This window comes from Stenella coeruleoalba (assembly GCF_951394435.1).
Source record: "Stenella coeruleoalba genome assembly, chromosome: 21".
NCBI lineage: Eukaryota > Metazoa > Chordata > Mammalia > Artiodactyla > Delphinidae > Stenella > Stenella coeruleoalba.
In genome coordinates, this window is record NC_137167.1 from 4,717,967 (window position 1) to 4,733,200 (window position 15,234).

Sequence of the window (15,234 nt, forward strand, 5' to 3'; positions counted from 1 at the left end):
GGTTTTTAAAATGTTCTATTGGTCAGGGCTCTTTGATGCACTTCTCTTGATGACTACCTCCCGCCCCCCACCTCTCAAGACCTTTAGTGTCAGGGTGAAGAGTTCAGTAGAATTTTCGCAGTTTTGGAGAAGCTCTGCATGTACTTCATAACCTCAGGAAATATCTTCTTAATCAGTCAAGATGGAGAATCCCATCTGGGCCTTTCTGCGAAGCTGATTGTTAGTTTATTAAAACATCCACTTACAAATCTGCCACATTTGTGCTCTTATTCTCACAGACCAGGTCATTGCACTGCGACCGTTACAAGGGCAAAAGGACCATATATCCTTAGCCAAATGCTGCTCCCAGTGGAGTCAAGAGGGAAGGACCAAAAAAACAACACCAGTTCATAGAAGCTGTAGATCTCAGAAGCCCAGCAGTGCCTTGAAAGTTGGCAAAAAACGATTAAAGGCCACTCCTAGTCACAGCAGTGATATTGCTGCAGATACACTGGCGTATTTATCCTCTTCCTCAGCCCTTCAATATCCTGGGCTATGGAGATTGTCTTAAGGAGCTTGTGTCGATTTCCAAGCTTTCCTCTGGAAGCTTAGCCCTTCTTAAGTGTTCTTTAATAGCTAAAAAGCAGAGCTGGATTCTGAAACTCCATCACTCAGACATTTTGTATCAATAAAACTGATGTTAAGAAGATTTAAGCTGAAATGTTGGCTCCATCATTCTTTCCTTCCTCTCTGTCACCCAGCCCCCTCAGACATTCATGCTACAGGCTTCAAAATGGGACTGATGTTAATGAATTTCAGCACCAAGGAGTCATTTGCTGAGGTTACCTGAGAATAACTCCCCAAACCAACTCCTGAGAAAAATCAAGGCAATGTTCCATAGACCCACCTGCTATTCCTTTATGTCACTCTGCACTCACAAACAACTTGTAGCCTGAAATCCTTTAAAACTGAACGTCTGCTCTTCTTTTCTTCTCTAGACAATCTAGGCAAAGGGGTGGGGTTTTATTTATTCCATTTGGTTAGACTTTCATATCTCCTCTGCTTGAAATGGCTCAATGGTCAGTATAGTTTAACTTACAAGAGGAAAATGACAGTTTTATGAATATTTATCAAGAGGGTCTAATATTGAAAATTGAAAAAGAAAACAGGAGTCATAAGAAAAGGAAAGAGAGAGAGAGAAAGAGGAAGGAGGGGAAAGGAGGAGGGGATCAGAAAAGATAAATCAATAGAATTTAGAAATCAGAAAAAGGTCTGAGGGAACATGGCAGCCGCTCCTTCAGGGAGACGTTCGTTTAAACCATTTCAACAAGAGGAGAGGGTCTTCCTGTTTCTTAAGATCCCTGGAAGAGCTGCACCGTCTCCAGTCCATATGCCAGGACTGTCGCTTCATCTGTCCCATGCCTTCTGCCCTGGTCTCTGCGGGAATCGACAATGACTGGTCATGCCCTACTCTTCCCACGTGCAAAGGGATTTTGTTAAAATAGACCTGATTGTCATATAGTCATGAAATGAAGTTAAAAAAAAAGTATCTGCTTCCATTAATAAGCCAGTAGTAAATAGAACCATCTCTCATGGAGGAGAAAGGAGACAATTTTGGTGGGGGCTGGTGGCTAGCAGGACCCTGAGGGTATCTTATTGGCTCCCCTTTGAAAAGAGCTGTCCAGAGCCTTTGTCAAGACAGAGGATAAAAGGCTCAGAGGTCTACCAGCAGACCAATGGGGGTCCTGGTGTGGAGAAACCAAGGGAAGTTGGTATTTTGGGAGTTGTTACAAAGGAAATGAACACCCATCTTCTGGAGAGTAGCTCAGAATAGATGTCCAGGTGATGGGGAGAAACGCTCCAGCAGTCTGAGCATGAGGGGATTTAAGAGTCTTTATTTAAGTCTAAAGAACACTGGACACTTAGTTAACCAAAGCCCACAATTGTTATGTGTAATTAATTTCTACTTGCATTTTTTATCTCAGACTTTTACATACTCAGCTTATTAAGGTGACTTCCAAGACAGAAGGGGAAGATGACTAGTGTACAGTAACCCTTGGAGAATAAGTTTCCCTTGGGAGCTGCCTTTTCTAGGCACGTGGTGCTCTCCTAAGAGAGTGTACTGATGAACGTAATTCCCTAACAATTTGGGGGGATTGCTATACCAACTCTTTACTTCTGTTGCATTGCAAAGGAAACTGCTGGTTATGTCACAGCAATTGGAAAGGTGTGCAGCCCAAGTCCAGCCTGAAGACATTCTTAGTACCAGCCAATCCCAAACATAGAATGCAGAGGATTGTGCAAAAACACTAATTTGCTTTTTCCATCAGACACCTTTCAGTGCTAGCAGTGACCATGTTGGATGAGAGTCCAGGAGTTCCATCCCTCGTCTCCCTCTTCAACTCCAGCTCTCCACAGTTTTTCTACCCCTGCCTTGCCCCCAGGATTTTCTCTTCATTTCAAAGGAGGCAAATATGCTTGATAGAAAGTACTCCCTTCAAATATGTCTTCATGACAGACCAGTGTTTCCTTGCTAATGTTTATCACTTTTCCTTGGTAACTTAAATGCATTCTTATGCTAAAAGAAACCTCTCTGGCCTTACCCAGGCTCCCTTCTTGCTGCAGGAAGAACAAGGGAGTAGAAGGAGGGAAAATCCGGTCCTGCTGTCAGTGTGATGCTTTCAGCTCTTGGCTTTCCACTGATGCTAAGTGTGATATGCATTTGGATGGCCAATGAGGCCAGATGGGATGCTACACTCTCCCCTGAACATTTTGAACAGGTCGGGATGACCCTTGCGCTAGATGTTACCAGATGTCCATTTCTTCCAGCCGTGAAAGAAGTTGATCTGTCCATGTTGTCATCAACTGTTCATTGTTGGGATTTCTAAGTGTTTGGCCTGCACTGTCCTAACTGCTGTGGGTATCACTGTGGATTTGGGGGTGACATGGGGGTGGTGTTAAGGCTACCAAATAAACGTAACATGGAGTAGCAGATATGAAAATGGCCATATGGAAACAATAATGAAAATACAAACAAGAATGTAACTAATTTTAACTTGTGTGGTGCAAGGTAAAATTGAAGCGTCCTGGCAGACGGGAGAAGTGACGGAAGGAGAGATGCGTCTGGACCTTGGAGGACGGCTGAGATCTCACAGGAGAAGGCAGGTGCGAGGGAGACACTGGGGCAGCCACCGCGAGGCAAGGAGGCTGGAGTGAGCATGCTGAGAGAGGCTGTGATGGGATCGTGGTCCATGAGGATGAGGGTGGAGGAAGTTACCCAGGTGGGATGGGGCCAGGTTTCACCTGACTCTGAAAGCCAGGCAGAAGGCAGACTAGAGACTTGAGGCTTGTGTTTCTCAAACCCCACGCTACTCATAAATATGCAGCATCTTCCTGGAAACTCAGTGTTATACAAATATTTGGGGCAACTCATTCTTTAACTCATGTACTAAAACAAACGGTTTGGAGTAGAATACAAAATTGGCGTGACTTTCATAATAAAATATGCATTTTTGAAGACATTTTGGTTTATGGCAGGTCCCTTGCATGACACTGTCACACCCCCAGGGACTCTTCTCCATATGGAGTGTATCACGGGACAGTTTGAGAATTTCCTTAAGCAATAGGAAATGAAACCTCACTGCCCAAGGCTTTGCTCTGTGCCTGGAGCATCTTTTCTGCCCCTGTGAGCATCTTCTGGTCCCACTCCAAGAGCTGATCTGACATCTGGGCTAATAGAGCAGAGTGACTGCGTGTCCCACGAATATTCGCCAATTCCAAGACGTGGTCCCTTAATATCAAGTGCTAGGACATCTGTACGGTCCTTTGTAGGTTGATTTGCCATCATACTCTCCACAGCCCTAGAAATAATAATACCCCGATTTACAAATGAGGGAATGATGTGCGGCAGGTTTTGTAAACAAGTTGGATGGGTACTTTCGAGAAGACTGTATGTCAGGACATGGGTCCTGGCAGGCAGGGGGCCCCGTAGTCATATTCACGCGTGCAGCCCTTTGATCTGGAAGGTGCCTTCTGTCACGGTCACCCGCCAGCTTTGTGGAAGGCAGCCGCCCTTCCTCATTCAGTTCTCCAGCATCTGTCAACTTGTGCATTTCTGGACAGGAATTAATGACAGCTTTCAGCCCCATGTTTCTTATGAAGAATGTAACTGAAGCAAACAGAATTTAGGTGGGCAATTTAGTCTTGCAGATTGCTGTCTGTCCATCTGTCTGTTTCTGTCTCTTTCTCTCTCTCTTTCAGGTTATTGACAATATCATCATGATTTGAAACCCCCAGCATCACCTGCTTTTATTTAGCAGCGTATTTTAAATAGTAAAATACTGTCTTCATAGCTCAGGAAGCCCTGTCTATTTTAATACCAACTTTCTGAAGGCTCACTGGTAATTAATGAAATCATTAAGAATGGCTCACAGTGACTGACACCTTCCTGGCAACCACAATCTCCTCTTATACTTAGAGGAAATGTCACTGGCTCCACAGGTTTGATTTGGGAAATGGAGTGGGTGGGTGTTGGGGGCAGGAATCAGATTACATCAAGTTTCACAACAGCCATCAGCCAGCACGGGAAAGCTGTGAGTATGTTCCTCCAAGTTTCTCTACTTCGGAAGCTGTCCCTTCATCCATCCAATGCTGGTTTTCAGAAATATTGCTAATATCGTGTTTTCCAGGACAGTATCGTGTGGCTCAACTCAATCAGCAAAGATGTAAGGTTGAAAGTCACCCTCTCTTTTTTCTGTTGTTGTTGTTTCTCCCATTTTCACACATTTCCTTTTTTCTTGGCATTGCCTAGATTTATTCTCCTCTTCTCCCTTTTAGGAACAGAATTTGGCATAAATAAATGATAACTGACAAAATGGTATAAGCAGGAGGGCAAACACAGGGTTTCTCCAGCCTCCACTGCGGGTCAGGGTAATTTGTTGTAGCAGGTGGTTACCCACAAGAAGGACAGGGAGCTCCAACGGCTGCTGTTTAATTTGTATTTTAATAAAGCAACCCACAGCCTTCCGTTAATTGCTGAAAATGGAACGTGAACCCCCTCCAAAGCCTTTCGGGTCACTAATGCACTGAAATTGTTAAGTCGAAATGGACCACTTTAGCCAGGGCACTGCCCACAAGATGGAATTCGGTACATTTCATGCCTCAATGCACTTAAATGGTATGGAGCTGACACTTAATACAAATGCAAGCACCAGGGGAATCCGCATACTTAATCTGCGTTCTCCAACTCTCAGAATTAAGCAGTTGATCTATGGGACACAAAGGGATCATCCTTCTCTCAAAGAGAATATTTTATGACCAGGCAGTTTATTTATTTATTTGAATTTTATTTATTTATTTTTTATACATCTGCTTCTTATTAGTTATCTATTTTATACATACTAGTGTCTATATGTCAATCCCAATCTCCCGATTCATCCCACCACCACCAGGCAGTTTAAAAGGCACTGACATAAACAACTGTTTACAGCTCTCTCTCTCACTCTCTCTCTCATCTTCAAAAGGCAAAAAGTACATGTAAGGACTTGCTGTTTGGCAGACAAAGCATTTTAGAAAATCACTTGAAATGCTTTCATTTTCCTTTGAGGATGGCTGAACCTTTGATAGGTGCTCAAGAGAGTTCTTATAATTTAGTTATTTCTCTTATTTTTTTTTTTAAGGGGGAGAAGTGGGACAGTGTGAAGGCACAGAGCTGAAGCCTGCATTTTTTTTTCATTTTACCTTCATTTATTTCTTCCTTTATACAGCTCTGCGTTTCTGATTTATATCCTTTTTTTACTTGCTAAATAACTTCTTTTAATATTTCTTGCAAGGCAGGTCTACTGGCAACAAATTTCCTTAGTTTTTGTTTGTCTGAGAAAGTTTTTATTTCTCCTTCATGTTTAACAGATAATTGCACTGAATACAGAATTCTAGTTTGCTGGGGTTATTTCTTGCAACACTTTAAACACTTCACTCTCTTCTTGCTTGCATGGTTTCTGACAAGAGATTTGCTCAGTTCATATCACTGTTACTCTAGAGGCAAGCTGCTTCCTAATATCTTCTGGTTTCTTTTAAGATATTCTTTGTCTTTGGTTTTCTGCTGTTTGAGTATGATGTGCCCAGGTGTCTAATTTTTGGTATTTATCCTGCTTCATGTTCTCTGAGATTCCTGTATCTGTGGATTCCACCCATTATTCAAATAGACTTCTGCTTCTTTCTTTCTTGTTATTTTGGGTTTCCCATTACTCAAGTGTTAACATCTTTTGTAATTGTCCCAGATCGGGGGGCATTTTGTTCTTTTTTTCATTCTTTTATTCTTTGCCCTTCAACTTCAGGAGTTTCTGTTGACAGGTTTGCAAGGTCACTGGTTCTTTCCTCAGTCTTGTCCAGTCTATTATTGAGCCCATCAAAGGCATTCTTTTTTTTCTTTTTTTAACATCTTTATTGGAGTATAATTGCTTTACAATGGTGTGTTAGTTTCTGCTGTATAACAAACTGAATCAGCTGTACATATACATATATCCCCATATCGCCTCCTTCTTGCTCTCTGCTTTCTTGTGGAAGTGGAAATCTTATGGCTTAAATCATAAAAGTATTATTTATGGCTTTTACTACATGACTGATCATGCCAGGTTTTCTGGGACAGGGTTAATTTCAAATGAACAGCTAAGTTTAATTTCATCCTTGTGGCTTTGTAAGAATTTCACCTAGACAAAGGAAGGAAATAGAAAAACAAATACTTTGCTACATCCCTTGTCCTAGTTTTTGACTCCTAATAAGGGTTACTCTCCTTTTAGCCATGCTGATGTTCGGAAAGCCACTATGGAAATGACTTAATATTTTGAGGTGTATGTCTCATAAATAAAATGTGTGTCCCTCATCTTCTCATTTCCTTCCAGCGCTCGAGGGAGTAAGAAGACATGGAGTGCAGAGCTGCCTCATTTTCCGGAGAGAATAGGGGCACTGAGAGCTTGGAGGGATGGTGGTAGCTGTCACAGTGTTTTGTCCTGAATTTTTACCTCCTGGAATCCAGGATGGGCCCCTTCCCCACCCCGCCAGCTGGATGAGTGATCACAGTGGAATAATGATGCCAAGAGGCTCAGAGGTACACTCTACATTTTGAATTGGGTTTTATTAGTCAGCTCACTTATTGAGTGCTATGTGCTCTCACTGGAGTTATAAAGATATACATGATACCGGCTCTGCCCCTACAGAGCTTGCAATGTGTTTAGGGAAGCCAGGCATATCCCCATGAAGGAGAAGCTCACTGAACAGGGCAGGAGGAACTTTTGCCTCCAAGGATGCAGATGGTGATAAAGATTGCAATTGTCTGAGGCTACGGGGGACGAACTGGAACCATAGCCTGGACTCAGAGACATGTGGACCCCAGAAGGAAAAGGGTGAAAGGCTAGTTCTAACTAATCTGAAATTTGATATTCGAAGAGCTTCCTTTAAAAGGCCCTTTTAAAATTCTTTTTCTTCCTCTTAAAGAATTCAGCTATCAAATGATGTCTGCTATCAAATGATGTCCTTTCCATACAGTGAAAAATGTACACTAAGGAAAGAAAAAGGGCAAGACTCATGCTCTATGATTCCTTGTTGAACAAGGACAAGCATTTGGACTGTTCTCACCCCTTGATGAGCTCCTTTTCCTCTCCTTCCTTGCTTTGGTTGATGATGTGAGTCTAAGCAATTCACTGAAGCCACGTGAGAACAAGCAAGAGTCAGGGTCCAAGCAGGATTACTAGCTTGGGGAATGCCTATCTCTCTGGACCTCCCTGTGAGGCCAGTGAGGATTCCCAGACTTTCGCAGACTTTAAAATCAGCTCTCCTGAGACTGAATAAGGTGCAAAAGGAAACTGTCTTCTCCGGCTGGGGGCTGAGGTGGACCATGTGGGAAAGAACGGATGGATAAATCCAGGGAAGGTGCATCATCTGTCCTCCTAAATAATCTAAAACGACCTTCACATGCCCTCCAGGGTGGCCCGGGAAATACATCACTAGATTCCTCCAGCCCTTACCTTGCTCTGCTTCCCAGAGCCCGTGTTACACAGGCAGAAACACCACCGTCATATCTCTCCCTGCCCTCAGGAACATTCACCAGTTGGGGGAAAAATAAGGCCAGAAAATTGTTGCTATGGGCTCTGTTTTGTGGAAGTTAAAATGCTGGTGCAGGAATCTGATTGCTTGATAGCTCCCCCTCTCTCTCCATCTCTGTCTGTCTCTCTCTCCCTCCCTCCCTCTCTCCCTCCCTCTCTCTCTCTCACCCTCCACCCTTTCTCGGCTCTCCCTCTCTCCCACCCCCACTTTTTCTACTCTGCCCCTCTTCCCTCCACTGGACTCCCAGGGCTGCTCCCACACCGGGCCGGAGAAGAGCCTTACAGGTTGTCAATGAAACCTGGAATTATTTCCTTTGATGGCTCAGATAATAGTAGGAGCCAAGGCAATGAGTGAGGTCGTCTGAAACCAATGCAGTCTTGCCCGGGACCCGGGAGCCAATCGCAGGAGCAGAGGGCGGGGCGTCAGCGCCAGCAGATAATTGCTAAGTGCAGCGCTAGCACAGTTGGTCCGAGCCGCCGAAGGGTCTGGTCGCAGAGACAGGGACGCGCAATCCTCAGCGTGCTCCATCCCGACAGCAGCCCTCCACGGCTCGGCAGGGCAGCGAGCCTCCGGGCACCGGCCCCTCTGCTCCACGGAAAAGGTACTCCTGCTGCATCCCGGCGGGGCTGCTCTTGGTTTCTGTCCTCAGTGGCTTGCAGTTTAGCCTCTGTAGAGGGGTTGCAGAAAGAAAAGTTTAGGGGAGGAAATGTGACAGCGGAGGGAAATCACCGTCTTTTGTTGGGAGGAAAACAAGCTGACGGTTTGGGAAACTTCTGTGCTGTCTAGAACTGGATTTGTTTATACTCTCTCAGTTAGCCGCGCTCAGGTCTGTGGAAATAGGTCTAGTCTCGGGCTAGGGTGCCTGCCGGTTGGGGTGTAGATTTGGGCTTGTTGGGTGAAGGGGGTTGAACCCTGGATGTACTGCTTCCTGGCGGACCCATTGCTGGGTGGCTGATTCTGGGAAGCCTGATGGGTTGGTTGGGTTTTCCACCGTAGGGTCTGCCCCCCTTGACTTTACCTTATCCTGCTGTCCCCCAACTCTTGTGACCTTCAGCTTGAGTCCTTCCTCAAACTTCTGTCTCCTTCCTCGCCCCTCCCCCTTGCCGACTCTGTCTCTGCTCACTTAATGTGGTGGAAGGAGACATTTCCTGGGGTGTGGGCGACTGTCCTGTTTGACCTGATGGGCGTCTGCCTGTCACATAACTTGGTGAGAAACCAACAAAACGGTTCCCAGAGGAAAAGCCATCACTCCACTGATTAGCTCCCCCAAACTCTGGAAGACTCTCTGGGCTTGGTGCGTCCTGAAATAAAGGGGATGGAATGAAATTGCATCCCGTGTGAAGGTTACACCCTCACCAGGGACAGGCTGTAGGGTGCTAAGGAAGCCCGAGGCTCTGGGTGCATGGGGGGCTGAGGGGCTGCTGGTACCACCAGCCCTGCTGCCTGTGATGACCACTCTTCAAGTAAAGGGCTGGCCACGGCAGGAGGCTGGTCCAGGCATGTAGCATCCTTGTTCATTTAGGAACAGTTAGGACGACAAGGGCCCTGCTGGCTCGTAGTCCCACTGTGGTCCTGAGAAGAAGTCCTTCTCCCCGCATTCTGCCACCCGGGAGGTATTAGGTCAGTGGGCCTCCTAGGAAGCAGGGTCCCCGTGGGAGAAGGTGAAGTTCTTGGTCTTAAACTTCCTTCCTGCTTTGGGGCAGGCAGCCCCCATATGAACGGTCCACGGCACACCGCCAGGTGTGTCCTCCCACCTGCCGGGTCCTCAGAAGCTGCTGGTCCAGGACTGATCTTCCAAATCCCTGAGCCCCTCTGACTTCTAGCCTAGACCCGAAGCTGGGAAGTTCGGTTCCCAGTCCTGGCAGGATGGGGATGTGCTGGGAGGACTCCTCCAGACACCTGGTCCGCAGGACACCCTTCCCGCCGAGGTGTAGACGCCTCTGTTCTCCGGCTCCACAAATCACATTCACTCTTTAATTCTTGTTTTCTTCAACCTCCACAAGGGCTTCTCCTCTACCTCCTTTACATAGCCGTTTCGGGTGGGAGATGTTATTGCTGAAGCTCTATTCACAATGCTTAAAAAGAAACCCAGCTGCCCGACTTTTGTTTTTCTTGGTCAGGATACAGTCAGCTTTCTCCTCTGTACATGTTGCCTGGCAGTAAACAAAACAAGCTTGCAGCCCCGCAAAGGAGAATGCCTTTGTGTTTGGGAGGCTGGAGCGGAGGCTGAACTTTTATTGCCTGTTGGGGCATCTTTGGCCCAAGACCTTCTCCTCTGTGGTCTGTCTGGGGCAGGTGACCCTCAGAGAGCCCACGAGAGAAGACATCCAGCAGATGGGAGATTTTGAAAAGGGGCACCTTGGTTTTCATGAAGGCAGTGATAACACGAGAACGTGCTTTGGAGTTGGAGGGGTATCTAGAACCGGGGACCGGTAGCAAAATTGTGGATCCCTCCCACCGATGCCGATCTGCTAGATTTCTATCGTGATAGAGGACATCCAAAGTAAGGCTTTGAAACCGGCTCCGGAGCAGTGACTCATGCGGAGCTAGAAGGCTGGGTGGGGGAGGGGGCAGAGGGAGCTGCAAAGTACAAGTGGGACACACTGGAAACACTTGCTTTCCTCCTTCCCTCTCCTCCTCTGCAGTCTTCCTTGTAGCTCCCTATTTGGAACAAAGATCATTAAAATAACAACTTTAGGCTAAAAAAAGCATAATGGGAGCTGAAGAATAATTGAAGAGTCTCAAAAGCCCATCATTGCAACTTCACCTCGGATGGGGCGTGAAACCCAGGGTCCAACCACTGCGTGATCCAGTTCGGAGAATTTCATTGCTGGCTGGTGTTGGGCTGATTGGTTCCTTGTGAAACCAGGCACCTGTCTGTGTCTGAAGGGACTGATTAGTGTTCAGGAAATTAAATTTGTCACTCGTCATTTCATCAAACGTGGTGGCTTGAGCCTGGACCCCGGATAGGCACCATTCATAGGTCTCTCCCCAGCTGGCCCAACAGGATTTCTCTCCTTCAACCACTGTGCTGTGAAGGGGTTTCCTCTTTCTGCTTTCACAAGCCCTGGGTCATCTACCTGGCCAAAGTCCCTTCCTTACTTTTCTGCTTCTCTTTCCCATTCCTTTCATCATCTGTAAATAATCTGTTTTGCCAATCTGTTTGCCAGTAAATAATCTGTTTGCCAATCTGCTTTGATCTTGTCATCTTGTGCCAATCACGCTACTTCCCCTGAAGTAGGGTAGAAAACATATTAAGATTTTGATCAGAGACAAGCCTTTGAGTCTTCTATCTTAAGATTTAGTGTTGCGGTTTGGGGGAAATCAAATCAGCACGTTTATTGTGTTAAGTGTCGAAACGTCTTCTTTTTCTCTGGTGGATGTGTGAACTCCCAGTTATCCTGGGGGCTGGGGTGTGTCTGGGGTCGGAAATAAGTCTGGAGTGGCCTCTGAAAGGTGGAGAGGTTGGAGTGGGATGTTTCTGTTTATTCAAGATGCGGTGAAAGCTGTTTTGAAATGCGTTCGCTCTGCTCTTATTTTTCCTCTTCGTTCTTCACTTAGGACCATTTCGTAGCCCAAATTATCAGTGACTAATTCGCCCGTCTCCCTTTTCCGTACACTTGTGTGGTCCCTTCCTCCCTCCTCACTTTTGGGAGCAGTTTCACACTGAAGCTGGGACCTGAACCGTCTTACTTCATCCCAATAGATGCCTGTCTTTTCTTTCTTCCCTTCTGGTTCTTCCTTGCCATCACTTAAGGGCACCCTAGAGGTTGAGATTTAATATTAGACACCACGCTTACCTTACTTCTGAAACAGTGATCCGGGGGTGTCAGGAATCCTGGAATGCACCTGGCGTTGGCCCTGGGGGAGCACTGTGTTCAGTTCTAGACCTCACCGGGCACCTGGGGTGGTGCAGCCGCCCTGTGTGAGGCCGGTGGGCACAGACCCACTGGCTGTGCTGAGCCCCACCCTCCCGTAGCCTCCATGCGCAGGACTGACCTTGGAAACCAGCACGTGGTGGCGTTTGTTTGGTCAGTCTCCCATTCTTTGTTTTTTGTTCTCACCCCTAAACCTCTCTATCAAGAGTTAGGATCAGTTGACTTATTCGTACTAAAGTGTGAATAGTTAACAGTGTTTGAGCTCTTAGTGGTATTCAGGGTGGAGTTTCATTTGTCTGCTAACGGGATGGGGGACGTGAGTGTGGATCGGGAGCGTCTGTGCGATTGTGGCTCCTTGCTTTTCCGTTAAGGCTCGTTTCGCTCTTACCCGTGGATACGCTGCAGTTACTCGGGGCGTAGCGCTGGCAGGATTTGGGGTCCAGCAGCTGAAGCTGGATTCCTCAGATTGGACCTTGGGCACTGCATCTATTTTCCTTTTCTGACCTTCCTGTAAAGCCCGGGGCTTGGACTGTGTTCTCACCCATCCTTTTCTGCTCTGACCTTCTCTCTGCATTTTGCCACCCGGGTCCTAAATCCAGCTGGGGATGTAACAGCTCCAGAAGGACTCGGCTTTACAGAGCTGCTCTGGCGCCGGCCACGGCGTTCAGCGATGCTCCCAGAGCCGGAGTTCCATGCAGGCAGGTCGGAAGGAATGGTGGATGCTGTACCAGAAGGAAAACAGGCTGAGGGGTGATGTAATAACTGATTTTGGTTTAGGAGGGGATGTTATATGGAGGATGGCGACCAGCTGTTCTCCATCTCCAGTAAGGACTGAACGAGAGAAAATAGATAGAAATTGCAGCAGATGGACTTAGATTAGGTATGAGGAAGAATTTTCCATCAGCAAGAGCTGTTAAAAAGGGAAGGTTCGGAGCCTCCATGATGATCTTTAGGAAACGGATGAGCAGGAGATTCAGCTGGAGGGCGAGGCAGGGGACTGTGGTGAGGCGACAGGCAGGGGCCGTCTAGTGCAGGGATCCTGGCCCATGCCTGATGAGGGTCCTTGTTTATGTCTCTGAGACCTCGCCTGTGCTCTGGGGCATCAAAGGGACCGAGAGTCAGTCCGAGGGACGGAGCCGACCAAGCCGAGCTGCCCTTCTGCCGCTGCCTGAGGGCCAGACCCTGTCTGTGGCTTGAGGACCTCTCCTCAGGTCTAACCTTTCATTTCCAGATGTGGCGAACGAGGCCCAGAGAGGTGAGAGGCCTGGCGTTGTCACACGGTGACCCGATGGCAGAGCCGGGATCAGAATCAAGGTCCTCCATCCCCAGTCAGTGTTACCTGCTTTGTAGCTCATTTCTTTCCTTGTTTCGAAATTGAAGGGCCATTTCCTTTTTCTGGGCTGCTGCCTCTATCTATGCAAATGGCAGAGACAGGGAGCCCTGCAGTCTGCAGTGGCCATTGAGTGCCCGTTACTGATACCGTGTAACCAACTCCGGCTTCCCTGGTTTACATGGCGGACACTTTGGTCCCTGTCATTGGATGGGAAGGGGCTTCTGCAAGGCCAGGCTTGGCAGGATGCATGCCAGACACTGGGGAGGAGAGGAGGGGATGGGGTAGAACTGCGGGGACCAGGAAGAGAGAGAGGCAAAAAATAAAGGATGACTTAATCGGCAGCTTATGAAGGCAAGAGCCTTTAGATGTCGAGTTCCAACTCCTCATAGGATAAATGAAATAAAAGTGGTCCACAGCATGTGTGGGCTCTGGACAAGACACATCACCAGTCACCTTTACCCAGCAAAACAGAATTCTGAATTTCTCTTGGATTCTCATTTCTAAGAGAAGCTTCTACAACGTGGGGCTGAAATTCTACCTTCCTTCTGGCCAGACTTGATTCACTTTTGGGCAGACGCACCTCCTGGATGCTTGGAGGCTCAGGGCAGGGTGCACACTTCCGCAGAGGGGGGCTGTCTCAGGGCCCAGAGGCTGGCTCCCTGGGGGCCCAGGGATGGTAGTGGAGGGATGCTGTCTAGCCAGCAGCCTGGGGATGAACACAGAGGCTGGCCCTCTGGAGAGCCAGGCAGAGGCTGGGGACCGCTTTGCCCTGTGGTGCTTTGAGCCGTGTAGGCAGCAAGATGAATTGGTGAAATGAGCATCACCAAGTGAATACATATTTTATTTGAAAAAAAAAAAGGGCTAAAACACTAAGGTTTGTGCTGGGCTAGCTAGGGGTGAGTGCTCGGCGGGGAGGGCACGATCCTTGCACACCCACAGCCCGCGGGCGTGTCTTTGTGCTGATGAAGGCTTCCTGAGCACTGAGGCAGGTACCGGGGGTCAGGGTGGGGTCTTCCAGGAACAAGGTAGGTGTGATTCTTCCGAGGGAACCTCTGTGGAAGGACCGTCAGCCCCGGAGGCAGCCAAGGGGGCTGTCTGTCCAAGGAATGGCCGGGAGAGAAGATGCAGAGAGGCCAAAGCGGGAGAGGACACCGTGAGCCACCGGGGGCTGGGCTACCCTGCATGTGAGACAGGCTTGAGGGATGGAGAGAGCTTGCGAAGATGACGAAGAGAGAGGAGGGGTGGGTAGCCGGGGGAAGACAGGAAACCCGGGGGCTGCGGAGCTCGTCCACAGAAGGAGAGGGAGCCTCTGGGCCCTGAGACAGCCCCCCTCTGCGGAAGTGTGCACCCTGCCCTGGGCCTCCGAGCATCCAGGAGGTGCGTCTGCCCAAGGGTGAATCAAGTCTGGCCAGAAGGAAGGTAGAATTTCAGCCCCACGTTGCAGAAGCTTCTCTTAGAAACGAGAATCCAAGTGAAATTCAAAATTCTGTTTCGTTGGGTAAAGGTGACTGGTGAAGTGTCTTGTCCAGAGCCCACGCGTGCTGTGAACCACTGCATGGAACCTGGGTCACCAGTCCCAGCCCAGGGTGCTCTCGTCCCAGCCCTGCTTCCCCCATGTCCTTTTTATTCAGAAGGACGTTCAGCTGACTTGTCACTTCTGCCCTCAGTGTGGGTGCTGTGCGCTACCGATACAAGGCGGTGTCGTAAGCGTGACAGTGGGGGGTCCGGATGCAGGCTGCACTGGGTGCCCTTACTTGGCGTGGTCAGAGGAGGCCTCCTGCAGAGAGGAACACGGTGGGGGGCGGGGGGACCTGACAAATAAACCGGATCCCCCCAGGTGGCTGGGGGAGACAGGGCAGCCACAGGTCAAGACCCAGAAGCAGGAAGCAGCGGGCGCCAGCGCCCCGTGGGTAACACTTGGAGTGGCTCCATCTGAGTACACGA

At 48.2% G+C, this 15,234-nt stretch overlaps 1 protein-coding gene across 1 annotated transcript in view; it reads left to right on the forward strand.

Annotated features, from left to right (window-relative positions):
• Positions 1-8,521: 8,521 nt before the first annotated feature.
• The window catches only part of ZMAT4 (zinc finger matrin-type 4), a 302,562-nt gene continuing 295,849 nt past the window's right edge, over positions 8,522-15,234 (forward strand). Inside the window, exon 1 of the mRNA XM_079908945.1 lies at positions 8,522-8,680. The gene's annotated coding sequence lies outside the window, so the exon portion shown is untranslated. The remainder of the gene's footprint in view (positions 8,681-15,234) is intronic.